Source organism: Cryptomeria japonica, chromosome 6 (genome assembly GCF_030272615.1).
Source record: "Cryptomeria japonica chromosome 6, Sugi_1.0, whole genome shotgun sequence".
In the NCBI taxonomy this organism is placed as follows: Eukaryota; Viridiplantae; Streptophyta; class Pinopsida; order Cupressales; family Cupressaceae; genus Cryptomeria; species Cryptomeria japonica.
Genome location: NC_081410.1, coordinates 527,713,493 through 527,734,658, shown reverse-complemented (window position 1 = coordinate 527,734,658; position 21,166 = coordinate 527,713,493).

The following is a 21,166-nucleotide window of genomic DNA, read 5'->3' as shown; positions in this document are numbered from 1 at the left end:
CATGCCAAGAATGATAGGTCATTTGATATAGTTATGAGCCTTAGCAAATTCAATTTTGAGAAACACTAAAAGAATTTGGGAGTGAGGTCAATTGGATCTCCACCAAAACAACATTAATGTTTTTTAGAACGTACCATGACTTAAAGAAAGCAAAATGCTCTAGGAAAACTAGTATAGGAAGAAGATGTTGCAACTTAAGAGCATAAACTAAATACTAATGATTTTATAGCATTTATCCAACAAGGTGATGGGAAATCAAATGTAAATATCCTCTATGTCACCAATTTAAGTATGAATTTGATATATTTTCCTTATTGATTGATCTCCCTAAATAATTAGAATGAAAAGCTTCCAAATAAGATTTTAAATCTTTTCCCATAGTATCCTAAAGAGATTTAGAAAACTCAATATCCAATATATCCAAGTTAGGGGCTTTGTTATTGAACATAGTGAATATGGTAATACATAAATCCTCTTTTTCTAAGCAATAATGAGATATTGAAAGTGTCCCTTTATAAAATCCAAATTTTCTCAACAATAAGGATAAGAATGAATATAAATAAAAATATAATGATATGATAATATAATAATAATCTAGTCTATAGTTTTTTTATTTGGTCAATAGTTTAATATAAATATAATAAAATAATATTTTTTTAGTTGAATAATGAACAAATATGATATCTTTGGTGTACTTTACATATATTCCTCTAAAGATAAATATGCTAGCTTAATATTAATTACAATAAAATAATTAGAAAATATTTGATAGAAAACTTGTTGAAAAACCTAAACACCGGTAAACATTTAAAAATTACAAAAAATACTCAAAAAAATCAAAGTGTTGTTTGGATGAATTCTTACATTAAATGTATCATTGGGATCATTGGAAACTCAACCACCCAGGTGATGGACACTCAATTCATTAAATAAAGCCATACCAACATGTCAAAACTGTCTCCTCCATTTATGTGATCAAGTTTTTTGAAAAGTAAAACATTCTATTTTTACTGGTGAAGTCCTTCACTTGCTATCTCTAGGTTATTATAATTTGGTGCATGCAGGATTGGTTGGCATTTACAAAATAAAGAATTTATTTTCTGGCTTTCACAAAATAAAGAATTTAATTGGTTTGTTTGTTTCATGGTATGCCTTTTCATTGTTTAAATTTCACATATAAGCTACAATTTATTTGACTAAAACCATGTAAGCTTTTCTTATGAGTTTTAGTTGTTTGGAATTGGTAGTTAGTAATGGATATATAAGACATCATTTGCAAGGTGAATGGGTATCGCTGAGACTCTTCTTCAAATATCTAATCTTCTCATAAATAAATTATTTGTTGTGTAAAAATATCAAATCATAATTACTGTGAGAAAGCTAGAGCTAAAAAAAGATCTACAGCTACAAAACCCTGATATTTTTAGATCTACTTTTGGTTTGTTGTAAATATATTGAAACGGTTGTAGGGTGATTGATTTGATTCATGTCATTTTTACTAAATTTCTTTTTGGATAATATTTTTAATCCAAATTCTGCCCATTCTTCCTTTTCCCCATGGTTGATAACACAACAAATTTGTGCAAAATCTTGAGGAAGTCACTCATGAGAATTTTGTTTGATTGCCAAACTCTGGAAATTCTTTTGCTTGCATGCTATCTATCTTTTGGCTTGAAGACATGATTAATGTCTCTCTCGGCTAATAAATAAATAAATTATGACATAATGTATATTTTTTATTTCTATTATGTTTGATTCAGATTCATCATGTGTAGATATACCCTGATTTATAAATGTAAACAATTTTGTATCCATTAAATTTTCTCAATATCCAATTTCTAACTGTACTATTTCCCAGAGTGGGTTATTTATGGCAGTTTCTATGATCAACAATTACACTAACTACCCTATCAATTGCCTCTAATGCCATATTTTCTTCAACCCCTAAATCCCTTAGAGCATAAGAGGATTCTAAACTTGTTTTGTCACTTGAAACTACAATCTCTTACATTCCTAGCATACTTGTCACAAAAAATTATAAAAGAAGAAAAACAATTAGTATAGAATATTGGTGAATCTTCCCTAGAAAGGGCATCTACATCATATTCTAAATAAATGTTCCAAATTTTAGGAGGTCAATTTTTTTTTCTTATATGCCAATCTGGGAAGATACTTGAAAGCACATGCATATCATTCCAATATGAGTCCTACTTCAAATCTTTCCATTAGACTTACCTTAGAGCATTTGATGAAAGTAGATTTCTTTAAGGTGTTCAGTCAAGTAGGTCACCGATTTTAGATGCTTCCACATTTTGGAAACTATGATTCACCTACACTATGCTTATCTAAACCGATAAAGATGCCTGGTATTTATGCACTCATTTATCTAAACCGATAAAGATGCCTGGTATTTATGCACTCATTTAACACATAACAATAGAATCATTTTAGGATAAAATGTAACATAATAGAAAATAGGATAAACCAAGACACCCTCTTATAGCTACTACTTCATCCATGACCATCTGTAACTAGAAATTGCCTGCTTCTAGCATCCATGCACACCTATGTAGAAATAGTTGTATTTGTAGTCAATGGTTGAAATAGATGGTTTAGCAAATCTTATATTTAATTCTTAAATGAGGTTTTCCTTATATACAATTATGTGCCAAGAGTCATACATTTTAGTTGCCTTTTTTCTCTTCTTTTCTTTATTTCTCGTATGCTTTAGAGAATAAGCTATAAAATTAGTTACATTTATAATGTAGAATCAAGTATGGTCGGGAAAGACTAGTGATGCTCTTATGCAAATAAACCATGATTTGTTTTTTTTTAATCGATAAAGGTGGAGCCATATTTATATATTAATTAATGAAAGAGATTATAGCATAAAAGTCCAGGTTTCCAAAAAGCCGAGAGGGCCTAAGACAAACATTTTGAAACCAAAAACATGATTTGTTGATTCGCTAGGTTTATTTTATAAAATAATTTTGTATTGATAGTTGTCTCCACTGTTGAATGAAAGCTTTTAAGACATTTAGTGCCATTGCGTGATGTCCCCATCCAGATGCTAGAACTCTAGAACCAAACAATTAAAAGAAAGCTCCTTGTATTATCTTTATAGATAATAGAAGGTACAAATGAACTCTTACAAAGAAAAATGAAGAAGGAAATAATTAAGATAGTCTCATTCAAAAATGATTCTATGATTAATAAAGATTATAGATATGAAGAGACATATAAATTTGGGCAACAATATATGCTTATAGCCGACTCAAGAAAGCATTTGAGTCTATGGTTGAAGTCAGCAATGGAGATATTGACAAGCTGGTTGTAGGAGGAATAAGGATAGATCCAATAGATAGTAAGCAACATATCAATTACACAAGTATGCATCTTCAGCACCTTTGGATAACTTCTAAATTATTATACATGCGATCACAGTCTTAGAAGGATAATTATCGGTCCGTATATCTTCACGATACCTGCTCGTGTCTACCGTGCAGAGGAGGAAAGTTAGAAGTTTGTGCTTGTTCTATTCTCGACAAGGAAAACGATCTGCTAAGAACATAATACCAACGCCATAAATAAGGATTAATATTATTATCATAATAATATATGATATCCATAAACATTTGCCATTAGTCAAAGTACAACTAATAATCATTAAATATGAACAAGTGTCACATAGTGGTTAGTACTTGTCTTATTTTTAGTATAGTTTTAATAATAATTATAATTTAATTTAAATTTTAAAAATTAAACATAATTATTTCATAATAATTAAATTTTTACTAGAAAAAATAATATAAATTAAAGAAATCTTAATAAATTTTTAATTTCAGAAAATAAAGTTAAATAATTGAAATAGTTTTAGATTTAAATCTACTTTAAAAACTATAATATAATAAACAAAAATGTGTAAACAAAACTATATAAAAATTTCAATATTAAGAAAAATTAAAATTAATAATTAAAAACAATAGTCTTGATAGATAATAATTTTATTAAGTCAAATTAATTAAATAAAAATAGTAATCATTTTTTAAATTCATTGTAATTTAAATATAATAAAATATTTATAAAAGTATAATTAGTTTTAAACATATTAATTCAAAAAAAAAAAACTGTAACTAAAAATAACAAATCAATTTATTTTAATATAACATAACATTTTTTTACTTATTTAATTATTATTATAAATATATATCCCTTAAAATTTTTATACAATTTGATACTTTTATTATTTGATTTTAATATAGATCTATTTATGTTATAATAATATATTATTAAAATAATATAACATTATAAAATTCTATATTTATTTTCCTCTATAAAATATCTATAATACATATAGCAATATAAAATGCATCACAAAAATAAAGAAAGTTTAATTTTTTAGAAACAGTGGCCATGACTATTCATTTATTAACTGGAGTGAAAAGTGTGGGAGTGAGACCAGTAAAGTTAAATTAAATTAAAAAATTAAGGAAAAAGAATAAGTAATAATATCGATTAAATTTTAGTAAAGACTCTTGAAATGAAATGTCGTTTGTTAAAGTGAATAAAGAATGTCCATTAAATTTGGTCTGAACACCTTCGGAATGCTCAAGGAAACGAACGTCAATATTTTCCTAAATTTACATATATTTCCAGCTATATAGTTGCCACTAAAACTAATTATTTTGGATTTCCTAAAAATCCGCTTATAATAGCTAAATTGTATTTAGCCAATAAGTGTACAGAAAAATAATATTCGTAATTTATAATGTTAAAAATTGTACAATTAGACTTTGGTAAATAAAAAGATTGAAAAAATTAAAAGTTAAAATTTGTTTGTGATTGGTTCAAATTAAAATTTTTAATTGGAAAAACAAAAAACTCATTACAATAGTATTGTCTAACGACAAGTACTAATAAGACTGATGGTTATGAGGAGAAACGATTAGATCAAATGTACCATTTTGTTGTGAAGGAACATGTCTCTAAATAATGTTACCGATCAAGGATATAAAAGGGCATTGATCATACTCCCTAAAGGGGGAAGATCCATGGAAAAATCAAATCAAAATTGTTCTTAAGTTCCAAGCAATAACATCTTTGCTCTTGATGATATGAATGAGAATGATATTGAACATACTAAGCACTTAGATGGGGGAAGTTCTCATTCTAGTTTAGTAGGAGAGCTCAGGTTGAGCAAGGTCGTGGGTCCATTATCATATTTGAGTTGGTCCCATCACTATTGCACCATAATAATCATTGTTGCAAGAAAATACATTCATGTCAGAGACAACAACATATCACTGTGAGTGATATAAATATACACCTTTGCAGATAAATAGACAAAGCTTTACATCAAGTGAATTCAGACAGATGATAAAGATCTCCTGTGCATATTCATCAATTTTCCATATTTGAGATAGCAAGATAAGTCTATCTCTCAAACTAATTCTTAGAATTTTAAATCAAATATTATAATGAATTGTCTTCATATTTGATAAAATTATATTCATAAATGTATTTCAACTCTCACATTAAATTTAAATTGTTGTCTCAGGACTAAATAAAGGCAAATCCTGAATGAAGACATTACACATTGGATTCTTGTGATCACATTTTTGTTGCTATTTATGCATTCTTTTAATAGATAAACATTTGGTTTCAAAGTGCTTTGAAAAGATAATCTTTTCATTATATTCTCAAACTTAAATTGCAGCCAACCATTTAGATCTTCAGATTTGGGTTCAGAACTTCTGAGCCATCATGAGAATTGCTCTTATGTGCATCTTAAAGTTTGTGCAGAATCTTGAGGAGGTCACTAGAATTTTATTTGTTTCCTAAAATTTTGCTTGCTTGCCAAGAAAATCTTATTTTAGTTGTTGGAAATGGAGAGAATTTGTTGATTAATATACATGTATGAAGGTGAATCTCGAGTAGAATTTGTAGACAACATTGATAATTCTTTCAAGAACTAGACAAACATTGATTTTCTCTTTCTCTAATAGGTTGTAATGTCCAGAGTCTCATGGTGTATGAGAGGATAGTCACACTTGATGTAAATAGTATCTTCCTCCAAAAAAAACGAATGAACCTTTTCAATGTGGGCAATTTGTTTCTTTTTTCATTATTCATAGCAGTCTTTTTATTCTATTATGAGCTTCTATTTTTTTTTTTTTCCTTAAATTTCTTATTTTTAAAATGCCAATTGGAGCCAGAATTTGATTGCCAAAATGTCCGTTTTTTCATTTTTGGATGTATATGACAACTAAAAAATTAATTAGATCATATGGATTGACATTCTATATCTATAAGAAATCATATATGTGACACTTCAATTTATTAATAAACTCTAAAAATTTATTGTATGTAAATAGAATATATTATTCTAATTTACAATAATATGAATTTTTAAGATAGATTCTACTGTCAATTTAATTTTCAATTTTTTCTTTTATAAGATTATGTTTAGTATGAAGTTAGAAACTTGCCAATCTTGTCATAATAGATAGAATTTAAGATTTTGACATTTATTATTAATAATAAATTAACTGATAACCATTTAATATTAATACGTAATATATATCATTCTATAATATTTATTATAAATAGATATTAATTTAGAATCTTTTCAAAATAGAATTTAATTGTAATCAAGATATGTTGAATATTTTTAGTATGAGTTTAATAAGTTATTATATTTAATATTTTCACATATATTATTAATTTATCATCGTTTTTAATTTTATACAGTGAATATTTTTCCTAAATCATCAAATGAAAGGTATTAAAATAGCCAAACTGTCATGAAATTTTCATGTGATAGGTGGAGGTGACCATCAAACCTCAAGCCTAATTGGAACTACTTTATTAATATGAGTTGAGTTGGTAATTTCAATGTCATTTTCAAATCCCTGTTTTGTTTTGTATTTTTTATAACTTCTTTTTCATTCATATGCAGCCATTGGAGGAGGTTTTCAAAGATCTTGCATGAATTTGGTAGAGGGCTCAAAAAAATAATGCTTTCAAAAGATTGATAGCCTTTTCATTTCAATTTAGGCTTTTCTAAAAAGCAAATTGTTTAATTATTTGTTTATTTTTACTAGAGAAAATCCATATCAATTTAGATTGAAGTCATTCCTTTGAAATGAAATTGGTCAACTTTTTTTCTTGTGGGATTTGGCAAGTGAATTTTAAATTGTTTGAAGATGACTTGAGGAGAAGTGACATTTTCATCAAGGGATCGATTTAGCTCACAAGAACCTTTACAAATTTGTTAATCAACATAAAATAACATTAAATATAATCGATCTCCATGATTTTTTTTCATCCATTTAATTGTTAAAATAGTCAATTGATTGACTATATACTCTCTTGAATTTAACTTCATTTTCCTATTAATGAATGTGATGGAACTATTGTTCTGTATCTTGGGATGTTATTGCTAGATTTGGATTATGCATTTATTATATCTATGGTTATGATTCTAAGGATTATGGTTCTACTGGACTTCTCATTAATAAGTTGCACACTTAATCTGCACTTTTGAACAACACCTGCAAAATTTGAAACTGAATATCAAAACCTTGTCAAACTAATTACAAGCAAACTGTTTGACGAAATTACTCAAGGGGATAAGTGGCAAACCTAGGAAAAATTCGTAGGGCTTTTTACAGGTTTGTCCCAAATCAACTATTTGTAAATCTTGAAGGCAGTTTTTACAAAGCCATCTTGTTTTCAATTATCATGGAGCTGTCATTCTGTGTGACACTATTTTATTCTCTATATATCAATGAAAGGAAAGTGATATGACAAATATGTCCCACTTACAATTTTTTATTTTTAATAAAAGTGGAAGACCACTAATTTTATTAATTATATTTTTTTATACAAACCTGGTTCAAAGAGCACTGGTAGGAAAGAACCAAGCAAACAAAACCTCCAGTCTTGCTCATAAAAAATCCCAGTGGGAAGATATACAACTGATTACATTTGAAGTAGAGGAGTGAAAACCCAAACCAACCCCAATTCATCCCCAAAAAACCATAAAGGCCAACAAAGGCAGTTACAAAGATAGTACCCAACCCCCCAAAATATGTGAAGCAGATACAAAACTATCAGAGAAGAAGCTGAGCAACGAGCATCAGGAGTCCATATACCAAGTACTAGAACTCTCCTCTGGAGGGGACAAAGGCTGGGAAGCAGCTTCATTCTAATTTTCCAGAGCAACCACCTGAAGAGGCACAACTACACTCGGAAGAGACATAACTGCCTTCATCGAATCAAGGAGGAAATGTATACCTGAAAACACATTAATAGCCGTAGCCAAAATGTATGGAGAAACATGTTCTAAAAAATCTACAAGAGCAAACATCGTGTCATCATATAGGTTAGAAATCAAACCACCTCTTAAAAGTGAAAGTAATTCACAGTGCCACCCACTAGATAGTAATTCAGACCGAGATACAAACCCACCATAAGGAAAAGCACCGAGCTCAAAATGATAAGAAGACAAAGCATTATCCAAATTAGAATCAGGATAAAGAGAGGGATAAAAGTATGCATCCAATAATGCCTGAACCAAAGAAGCATCCAACAACATATCCATACACATAGTAATAAAACGAGAAGCAACTTCAGCAAGGAAAATATTAGTATTTTCCACCAACCACCGTCTGCCCACCACCTTACGAAAAGCAAGAGAGTACTCCAAAGAATGAATTTTAAACAGTCTGCCAAGTTTCTCATCGTCAAAAGCATGAGGATCCTGAAAAATCACACTGCTTAATATGCAAAGAAATTCTATAACCAGCAGCCTCCATCACAAGAAAACCGCAATGAAAAATAAGACAAACAACAGAATGTCATGAGCATATAAAAATGAATTGAGACATCATTAATAAGGAAGCTTATCACATAAGCGGCCAGAGAAAGACCCAAGTGTAATATTGTTTCCAAGAAATGTGAATTTATTTGTACCTACGGGTTGTTGTACTTTGTCTTGATAATAAAACATGCAATTGGCACCAAATGGACATTTTAGATTATCTACTTTGAAGCTTGAAATTGTTGATATATAGGGTGAAAACCTCTCCTCTTTCCTTGGCATGCACTGATGATAAATGTCATATTGTTATCCTGATGCTCGAGACCACAAATTATGTGGAGTTAGAGTGGTTGATGAATATTGAAGTCTTTGAGAGAACCTTAAAGAATATTACAACTCATTTATTGGATCTCTATTACAAACTCTTGACTGGGCTGATGGCTTATAAGATCAATCTGGAAGAAGTGTTTGGGTTTATCACAATTCCATAAATATTGTCTTCCCAAAATGTTATCCCAGTATTCATAGAGAAATTCCCAAAATGTTATCCCAGTATTCATAGAGAAATAATTAATTGATCTTAAACATATATTTCAATTTCATGCCTTTCAATTGAAACCTTTTCCCAGCACAACAGGCACAAGTGATTTCAATAGTTGACTGCCCAAACAGCCCACAGTTGCAGATACTAATACATTCAATTACAACATATATTTTCAGTCATTGACCTAACACATGAAATTCCTAAATTGAGTAACTGAAACAAAACGTTAGAAAAATATATATGAACAAAAGAATGGAAAGAGGTTTGAAGACTATGGTGGGTGGCAACGGGTATCTATGCCCAAATTGGTCAGCTTGGAATAGTTGTGTTCATTGGAATTGTTCTTTGTGCTCAAACAAGTCGACATGGAATGGCCCTATAAATTCTACTTTGTCCTAAAATCATTCCTTGGGGTTTAATCCTCTTCTGTGCTCTAACAAGTCGACATGGAATGGCCCTATGAAATCTGCTTTGTCCCGTAATCGTTCCTTGGGATTTAATCCTTTGGTTTGGAATTTCCCTCAGCATCAAAAGCAGATTGATCGTAAAATTCAAAATCTTTGACTAGGCCCAAGTTGCCTAGTCGACCATCTCCAAAACAAATAGGTTTTCCTGCTCCTCCATCTCTTGACTTTACCAAGCATGCTTTTGACAAAAGTAAAGCCCCCAGTTTTCAAGAGAATCATTCTAATTTTAGAAAGTGGTCCATTTCAGTCGCGACGGGAGCTAACAAAATTTCCTTAGGAAAGGAAAAGTCTAGTCGGGTTTCTAATGGTGGGGGAGCTCCTTCTTTACTCCGATACATACATAAAAAAGGCACGATGTCTTCTCATGGTGGGAGATTTTCTTCTATCCTCTAGAACACAGATATAAAAGACATGGAAGGATTAAAAAAACATGGCAGCAACAAAGCAATGGAAAGAATCAAATTCTCGTCGTCACTCCCCTAACCATAAATCTGTGGCAGGTTTCATACCTAGAAATCGTTTCTTCCAGAGGAGATTTGCTTCAAATCAATTGCGGGGATTTAGAAAAGAAGAACCCTCAACCTATCTTGAGGGCTTTAAATCAAAAACACCATCCAAAGAAATGGCTAAAAAGGGGCCTAATAGCAAACTCTTTGTTCTCCCTTTTGATACCATGAATCCTGTTATATCTCATTTGATAGAAAAAGGCCTTTTTTTCTAAATGGTGTGGTGTTGGGGGTAATACTCAAGAGATATTTGATTGGTGGCTCCAGTCTTTACCATGTCTGGTCTCTATTCTAGCTTTGCAAAATGATTTTTTTCCTAATACAGTGTGTTGACTCCTCCCTTAAGCATTGTATTCTCCATGGAAAACCCCTTTTTTTTTCATGGATCGTCCTTTCATCTCTTAGACTAGAAGCCTGGGTTTGACCCTCAAACTTTTTCATTCAAGAAATCTCTAGTATGACTCAGTTTAGTTGGCCTCCCCTCGACATTTTGGTGTGCTCAGGCTTTACGAAAAATTGGAGATGGCTTGAATAATTTGGTTGGAATAGAAGATGATTTTATTAATGAAAAACTTGGGGATGTGGCGAATATTTATGTGGAGATTGATTTAGAATTTGGATTCTATGTAGAATTAGAAATTATTTCTGAAGTTGGTAGATGGAAACAAAAAGTCATGGGACTCACTAACAGATTCCCTGGTAAGTGCCTTCTTAGAGATCATATTACTTCTAAAGGTTCAGTGAAAGGAAAAATATGCCCTTTATTTCAAGAGAAAGAAACCTAAAGTCAAAGTCAAGTTGATGCCCACAACAATAATACAATAATAGAATTAATAACAATAATATTGAAATTGATAGAAATAAAATGACACAAGCAACAATAATACCAATGATAATAATAATAATAAAGGAAAAATAATAAAAATAATAACAATAAACCGATGATGTAGATAATAATTGTTTGCGTGAAATCTATACTCTGCATCTGCAACACAAACACTCAATAGAGCATTGCATGAATGGTTAGTTGATCAAAATCAATAAATGTAAAACCATAACAAATCAACCTATTGCCTCCTAAAAGATGCGAGTATAGATTTGCTTTCAGATTTGTCTAAGCAATACCAGTTACTTGACTACACCAAGACAAAGTTTTTAATCTATATGAATAAAAACTAGATGAATGCAAGATTAACAAATTAAGCTAGAATAATCTAAAATGACATGAGATACATGATTGTATGCATGATTAATCTAAGATGCTAATTATGCTAGATGATTGAAATAAAATGACTATAGTACTGATGCTTAAATTTAGGATGCAAGGGATCTTTATTGCTCCAAAATGAGGGGTATTTATAGGAATCCCAAGGCCAAAGCTAAGGTAGTAGGAATCGAGAGTCCAGATTTGATCTGAAGATATTAAGGGCTAAGATTGGGGAAGTTGGAGAAGAGGTTGGAGGAAGGGACACTTATCATCTCTGTGGTGACAAGTATCAAGGAACCTTTCTCATGAGAGGGAAAGTGTCCAAGGGAGGTGACATGTGGCAAAAGTGCCATGTGTCTCAAGGGGGGAATATCCAACCCATAAGAGGTTAGAATAAAAGAGGTTAGGATGTGCAAGAGGATAGGGCTAGTTAGACCCTAGGATTTGATAGAATGGGTTAGGTTGGGGGTGGTTAGGTTAGGTGGTTAAAAGTTAGGAGCCACGTGGTCATTTGAATTTAGAAATTCAAATATTAGGGAAAGATAATTAATTTCAACAAATCATGATTTGATTTTTTTTAACTAATTATGAATTTAGAAGAGTGAATTAAAATGGGGGGGGGGGATTAATTAATTTAGATTAATTAATCAGAGGGGATATGAAATGAATCATATAAATAAATCATGGAGTATTTTTTACTAGTAGACTGAATGGGGAAATTAATCAAATTATTTATGAATTCAATTAATTGGGAAGGGTTATTAATTAAATAACTACGTATTTAAATAATTATCTTTAGACCATTTTTAGGTGTATACAATAATAATAATAATAATAATAATAATAAAAGAAGAGAGAATGACAATAATAAGAGAAAAGAATACTAAAAAAGAGAGAGAGAAAAGAAAAGAAGATGATAAAAGAAATGAAGGAACTAAAAATAATCAAATAGATAACAAGAATATGACACAAATAAAAGAAATAATAATAATAATAATAAAGAATAAGAAAAGAAAGAAAGAAGATGATAAAATAACAACAAAGCAAGAAATAAAAAATGAAGACAAAGATATTTAAACAATAAAATTATTAAAAATAATTTAAAAAAATTAACAAAAATAATAATAAATTAATAATAATAACAACACAAATAATAAAGATAAAAAATAATAACAAGAATATTAATACACAACAAAAGAAGAAAGAAGAAGAAAATCAGAAGAAAGCAACCAAAGGAGGAAAAGAAACACGAAAGAAGGAGAGTGACCCAACTAAGACTGAGAACAGAGACACTGAGGGAGAAACCACCACAAGGGAAGAAAAAATGAACCGGGGAGAACATGAGGCAAATGGAAGGAAAACAAGGGAAACCAAGAGACCACCGAGACAAGGAATAGGCCGCCAAGCTCCAGAGAGCCAAGAGACTCAGCACACAGGGACAAAGGCTTAAGAGCACCTTGATTGGTTTCTAAGGAAAGATGGAAGGGTTTTCCATGATGGACTCAAAGTCCAACCTTCATCACGATTGAGGTTAGAAGGGTGGTTAATTATTTCAATGGCTTCCTTAAGCTTGCGCTTGAAGAAGTTATTCTCTTTAGCCAGGATTTGAGTGCTCTCCAAACAAATGTTATGCTTGGTTGCAGATGAGTGGTCTGCAAGGACTGGTTTAAGGACCCGATCATGCCTAATATCAACACTATGCTCTTTTAGTCTAGTGTAAAAATATCTACCCATTTCACCTATATAAGGTGCTCCACAAGAGAAAACAATCTTGTACACACTAGAGTCAAGAAAGATGTTTGTCAGGTCTTTAAGGGAGGGGGTCTGAAGCTTTAAGGTCGAACAAGGTTTGAAAGCACAACGCAAACCCTTCTTAAGAAGGATTTTGGAGATATTTTGGGATATACCATCAATGAAAGGCAAGGCAACCAATGGAGGGGTCAGAGGTTGGGATGACTTGTCTTTGGAAAAGAAATGAAGCTTGGTCTGGTTGAGGGCCCTTGAGATCTGTTTACTCGAGTACCCATTCAATCTAAACACTTGACAAAGATGGTCAAGCTCAAGACCCAAGTTCTCATCATCACAAATCTGATAGGCTCTCAAGGCAAGGGTTTTGATAACCCCAATTTTTTGGCTCGGGTAGTGATGAGATGAGGAGTGGAGATACAGGTCCATGTGGGTTGATTTTCGAAACACCCATCGACCAAGGGAGCCATCAAATTTCTTTAAGAGCAAAATATCCAAGAAAGGAAGTTGGTTAACTGATTTGACCTCCATGGTGAAGGATATACACATAATGATGCTATTGAGGTGAGCATGGAATTCTCCCAACTTATCTAGACCATGGGGCAAACAGACATTGGTATCATTCACATATCGCTTCCACCACTTTGGCAATGGTAGGAGAGAGAGGGGATCCCATAGCAACACCGTCAAATTGCTTTTGACCTTAAGCATAACTCAACTAAGGTGGCAATCTCTTTGCCTTATTTATGCTTAACTATCTCAATGGAATCAGGTATGGGCACCTTAGTGAAGAGGGAAACAACATCGAAACTCACCAAAAGGTCATTTTTGTCCAATTTCTTGTCCTTGACAAATTGGACAAAATGGTTGGAGTCCTTGATGAAGGACTCAGGATTACCCATCAACAGAGCAATTAATTTTAATTTGGAAAGGAAAGAGGCCAGACTATAAGTAGGGGAGCTTATGGTGTCAACTATGGGCCTAAGAGGAACCCCAAGCTTGTGGACCTTAGGAGCCCCATAGATACAAGGGGTTACCTCCTTAGAGAGTATCAGACGCTTCTTGGTGGCCACATCGAAAGAGGACGCAGAAATAGCCGACTTAACTTTCTTCAATATTTTGGCACAAGGGTTGTGAGATAAAATTTGGTAACTTTTAGTGTTCAAGATTAAGATCAACATCTTATTGATGTAGTCCTGCCTATCCATTACAATTGTGGTGTTGCCTTTGTTGGCTTTAGTTATGATCAAGTCATTCTTGCTCATGAGCTCATTAAAGGCAAGACGCTCAATCTTAGGAATGTTACTCCTAGGAGGTTTGGCATGATGCAAAGCAACAACACAATCCTGCCTGGCCTCTTCTGCAATATCCTTAGGAAGAGGCTGAATGAGGTTCTCAATCTCTACGCGGAAATCTACATGAGGAATAGTACGGGGAGATAAATCAAAACCAAGCCCTCTCTTTGGAAACATGGGAGCTCAGGTAGGGCTTAATAAGCGAGTCTTGAAGAAAATAAAAAGGTTAAGAAACAAAAAAGATGATAGAGTTGATCCTGAAAAAGCCCAATCAAAATCTAAGGAAGTCATTCTTTTGGAACTCCTCTCTGAGATAGAATGCTTGAAGGAAGATATATCCTTGAAATCAACACAGTAGCTCATATGAATGGTTCCCTATAGAGTCAAAAAGTTCCAAATCAGGTGTATAAAGCCCAGGAATCTCCATGTCCATCTCCAATCCATTCTAGTCTTGGTGAGCCAAAATTTTCTAATCATTTTCCTTGCTTTAAGCCCTCTTCTTCACCTTTCGTATTCCTTGAGAATGGCTCAAAAAAGTTGGTCAAGATTTCTCTTTTCTTAGAAGGTCTAAATTCTTAGGAAGATCCCCTTCAATCTCCTTTTCTTTCTCATGTGGTTTTGGACTCAAACACTCAAAGGCTTTTAAAGGATTGCATGATGGAGGAACAAGAATATGAAAATATTTTGGATACCCCCCTCGCTGCTCTTTATGATCAAGTTAAAGAAAAGAGAAAGCTAGGTATCAAACATTTGTTTGAGGGAAATTCCAAACCCGATTTTGGCATAGTTTCTCCAAAGAAAGGAAGAAAATATTTCAATGAGCACATATCATTAGAGGGCGAGGAAGATGGTTAGATTAATATTACGGACCTGTTGAAAGTAAGGAAGGGTTTGAACCTTCCTGAACAGAAATGAAAATCCTTTCTTGGAATGTTAGATGCCTCAATGCCTCAAACAAAATTTTCTTGATCAAGAGAATAATTCTTTTGATCAATGTAGAGATAAACATGCTTCAAGAAACAACTCAATCTCCAACAAGAAGAAGCTTTTGGAAATGGGCTTAAAAATAAGTATTGTGGTTCTAAATTCCTAGTAGTTCAAGCTGAGGAATATTTTCAAGGCCTGCTTATAATCTGGAAACTTTCTTTAGTAGAGATAGAAAAAGTGGCTTCAAATATTAATTGGTTGATGGTGGATGTTAATCTTCTCTCACTCAACATTTCCTTTAAACTGACAAATGTTTACAGCCATGTGTCTCCCACTTCAAAATAATTTTTTTTGGTCTCAATTGGATGGAATATTATCCCAATTACAAAATGAGTTTGTTTTCATAGGGGAAGATTTTAACGCTATTAGAATTCTGAAGGACAAAAGAGGTGGGCTAAATAGGCTTGGCAGATCTCATCAGGCTTTCAATGATTGGATAGATAGGAATGGTTTACTCAAGGTAGAATCTGGGGATTCTTCCAATTGGACTAATAGAAGACTAGGTTTTAGTAATATAGCTGAGAAAATTGATAGATTCTTTTGGATTGAAGTCTTCTCCTCATTCCCCCTGTGCTTGGAGTGCAGAGTTGTCCCCTGTTTGGGCTCATATCATTTTCCTATTACTTTAAGTATGGTGGGGGATTCCAAATTATAAAAGGCCTCTTTTAGATTTGAGAATATGAGGATGAAGGGCCCAATTTTTTTGTCCTTGATAGAACAATGGTGGAATGAGGATTGGTTTGAGGGTTCAAAATTGTACTATTTTGTGGCAAAATTGAAAAACATCAAGAGAAAGTTACTAAGGTGGAATGCCTCTTGTTTTAAGAACATTTTTTAAACAAAAAGGTCCTTAGAGTCTTAGCTAGAAGAATTGAATGAAAAGATTATCAGAGATGGTATGTTACAAGAGGAATTTGTTAGAAAGGGAGAATTATTGGCCGAATATGAAGACATCCTTATGAAGGAAGAAATATTTGAGAAGCAAAAGTCAAGAGAAGTTTGGCTCTAGGCGGGGGATAAAAACACCAAGTTTTTTCATAATGTTACCAAGCTAAGGAGGAGTAGAAACACAATTCTAAAATTGAAGGTCTAAGGAAACCGTATCTATGAAGATCCTCAAGAAATCAGTAAAGAGATTGTTAGTTTTCTCTCCACTCTTTTAAATAATAAGACTGGATCTGATCTCAAGGAACAAAATAAATTTCTTGCATTTATTCCCAAAATTATTTCAGATGAATAGAATAGGAGACTAGTAGAGAAGTTTTTTTTTTAGGAAGTGACTAAGGCCCTTAAGAAACTCCCATCAGATAAAGATCTCAACCCAAATGGTTTTCCTACTATCTTTTTAAAAAAGTGTTGGTATATCTTAGCACCTAAGCTGGTGGAAGCTTTTGAGTCATTCAAAAAATCTGGGAATATCTTGAAAGAGATCAATAATACCTTTATTTTCCTCATTCCTAAGAAAGAGAAATCTTCTAAAGTGGTGGATTTCAGGCCTATCTCTCTTTACAACATGGTGTATAAAATTCTATCTAAAGTCTTGACAAACAGATTCAAACCATTAATGGATAGCATTATTTCAGAAGAACAAACTAGTTTTGTTTCGAGGAGATCCATTTTGGATTGGGTAATAGTACCTTAAGAAGCTATCCATACTCTTTAGAACACAAAAAAAGTAGGGATAATCATAAAAATAGATATTTAGAAGGCTTATGATAGTGTAGATTGGCACTTTCTATGTAAGGTTATGCAGGCCTTTGGCTTTAACGGGAAATGGATCAACTGGATTTTTGAATGCATTTCAACCCCCAAGTTCTCAGTGCTTATCAATGGGAAACCTAAAGGATATTTCTCATCATCTAGTGGTATTCATCAAGGAGATCCCCTGTTCCCTTTTCTTTATATTATAATGGCATAAGCCTTTGGTAGGGAAATTAAATTTTTCCACTACAATGGGTTGATTGATGGGGTAAAGATAACAAGGAATTTCATTGCTACTCATCAATAATTTGTGGATGATAATTTGCTCCTCAGCTCTACCAAAGTCAAAGAAGCAAGGCATATCCTTAATCTTTTAACCTCATTTGGAAGGGTTCGGGTCAGTTGATTAATAAAGAGAAATCATAAATCTTCTTCTTCTCAACCTCTCAGTTAGTGGAGATTAGAATTTTGAAAGTTCTCAACTACAAAAAGGGTAGTCTTCCATGTACCTACTTAGGTATCCCATTGGATAAAGGTTTAAGAAATTCTAAGTTATGGGATCCTTTGAAAATTAAATTTGATCTTAGTATTACTTTTTGGAAAGGTAAATGGTTATCTTGGGTAGGCAGATTAGTTATGATTCATGCAGTTATTTTAGCTCTTCCTATTTATTTGTTGTCATATCTAGCCTTAATGACAGGAATGAATGCTTTTATTGTTAAGAAAATGAGAAATTTATTTTGGCAAAATAAAGAGGAACAACATTAAATAGCTCTGATAGCATCGAATAATTTTTTAAAATTGAAGGCTCTTGGTGGATTGGGCAAAAAGATCAACTTATTCAAAATCAAGCATTAGGAGCAAAGCTTGTCTGGAAAATGGTCAAAGATCCATCAACAAGATGGGTAAGATTAATGCAGGCCAAATATATTGATAATACAAACACTAGGAATTTTTTGAGAGTTAGTAACCCCCCAAAGGGTTATAGAATTTGGAATTTATTAATTAGGAACAAACCCCTTATTGCAGATTTCATTTCATGAGATATCCACGATGGATCATCTTGTTTTTTTTGAGAGGATTCATAGGAGGGCTATCTGTGCATTGATAGCTTAGTTTCATTATAGAGATTGAGATCCAGGTTTAAAGATAATTGGGGTGCCTTTTTTAGAGATTACATAGCTTTATCAGAGAATGATCCTTCTATGAATTTGATGCAAGAGCATCCTCGGTTTGTGAGAAATCTTGCATCAACCAAAAATATTTCCTTTCAGTTTTAGTTCTTGTTAAGTTTTGTGTTCCTACCGGTACATTGCGATGGTGGCTTGCTTTTCATTATAGATCATATTTTTAGTTTTCAGGCTGGTTTATGTGCTTAATTCCATATTTTAAGTCCATTTGGATTCTTTTCCGGTAAGATATTATTTCTGGTTTGACTGTTTCTGGGTTTCAAAGCAGTTTTGGGCTTACCGATTGGAGATTCTTATTTTTCGGAGTGGTTTCTTGGCGTGTGGATCTATTTTGGGAAATCCTTAATGTTCCCAAGTCCTTGGCTGACCTTCCTATTGATCCACACTTCTTGGTGGTTCTTTTATGGAGAGTTTCCTTTCATTCTTAGGGCCGACCTATTTACACATTTCATTTTCCTGCATTGGTAAATGTAATCTTTTGTGGCCGACCCAGATATGTTCCAGAGGGTATATATATAGCATTATGTAATCGATTGTGAGGCAATAGAGATCAGAATAAGGATTTAGATTCATGATTAGAGATCTGGTTGAATCTAAGAGTTTCAGATGGATTGTATCTAGCATGTAGCTTGCATGTAACTGGTTGACTACCAGATGTTCTATGATGATTGTATGATGATAGCCAGTTGGTTACCGGAGATTCTAAGATAATAATATGATTTATTTCTGTAATCTTTCTATGTTTTATTGTTGCTTTCATTATGTTACTCTTGCTGCATAAGTTGGCTAGTTCTCTTTTGAGGATTCACCAATTATGACTACACTAAGTGGTATCAGAGCAGGTCATGAACTAGTTAGTGGAAGAGATAGTTGCGAACCTTGAGGCATTCCTTTGGGTGAATAGATTGCCGAGTGGAGCAAGACTGGGAGTGTGTTTAATAGACTATTGAGTGTGAGGCAATTGAAATCAGTAGTCAGATTGCTAAGTTGAGGCAGTTCACTGGAGTAGACGAGGAGATGCCACCTAGAAGGATGAATCCCTAGAGGGTAGAGGAGATGATGGAGGATTTCAAGCATGAGATGAGGAATGAGATCTGGAATGCATTGGCTAGTTTGTGGAGGAATCTAGAGTCTGAGGATGGATATGAAGAAGCTGGAGAAGAGCTTGAGGTGGAAGAGGCTGAAGGACTGGAAGATGGAAGAGAGGAAATATCTCTGAGAGTAGTGGCGCACGCAAGTAAATTTCATAAAGTGGAGGTTTCAAACTTTTTCAGAATGCTAAACCCAGAGGATCTAATGGATTGGATCAGAGATTTGGAGGATATCAAGGACCCACAAAGAGATCGGTTGACATAGACTAAGTTGAAAGGGCATGTTGCCTTATGGTGGAAATAATTACAGAGAGACAGAGTGGAGAATGGTGAAATGAAGATCACCCAGTGGAGATAGATGGTTGCAAGATTGAAGGCCAAGTTCATACTGGGAGACTATGAGTTGGAATTATTTAAGAAGTTGTAGAACCTGAAATAGAGAAACATGAGTGTGAAAGAGTATACTAAGGAATTCTACAAGGTGATGACCAGATCTAGACATAGCAAGATGGATAGAGAAAAGGCGGAGATGTACATAAATGGACTTGCATTTAACATTCAGGATGAGATGAGCATGTTGAGGGTTTCCATAATTGAAGAAGCTTACCAGTATGCTTTGAAGGCTTAGGAGAAGGTGAGGAGAAGACAACCGAATAACCTTAGAGAGAAGGAGAGATTCAAAGGGAAGACGAGTATAGAGAAGTAGACTGTGAAAAAAGATGAATCGAAACCTATGTGGAATAAAGAACCGGATCATAAAACATAAAGGAAAGGCAATGGCAACACTAGCAGAGAATTTCTTGGCAAATGTTTCAAGTGTGGAGAAACTAAACATATATTTTATGAATATAAGTAGGGAATGGCAATAAGTTATGTGGAAAATGAGAAACCAGAAGGTGAAGTTATCAGAACTGATTGTGCATCGGAGCAAGGAGAATCCCTATTGTTCAAAAGAGTCATGATGGAGTAGAGTAGTGAAGATACCAAACCACTCAGAGAAGGAGTCTTTGCCGGATAGTGTGCAAATCAGGTGTTAAGTGTTGCAAGGCTATTCTGGATAGTGGAAGTACTGATAATGTGGGAGCTAAGGAGATAGTAGTGAAGCTTGGATTGAAGAGGATTGAGCATCCTTGTCCTTACAGGTTAATTTGGTTACAATATTATCAAAAGTTAGAAGTAAAGGAGCAGTGTTTGGTGAGTTTTAATATTGGGCCTTTTGGGGATGAGGTCTTGTGTGATGTTGTATCTATGAGTGCTTGTCATATCTTGTTGGGGTAAGTGCACCAAGATGGTGAACAAAAAAGTGGCCACATGCAAACAAAAAAATGAAATTTTTCATAACCCGTGCATGTTCTAGAAATTCAAAAATGTTCTAGGCTTGGTAACACCAAGCCTAGCCAAAAATAATTAAAAAACAAAAAGTTCCTCAAAACCCGTATGGGTTTTGAGGAACATTATATTTTATAATAAAAAATCAGAAACATTATATTTTATAATAAAAAATCAAAAGTTCCTCAAAACCTGTACGGGTTTTGAGGAACATTATATTTTATAATAAAAAATCAAAAGTTCCTCAAAACCCATACGGGTTTTGAGGAACATTATATT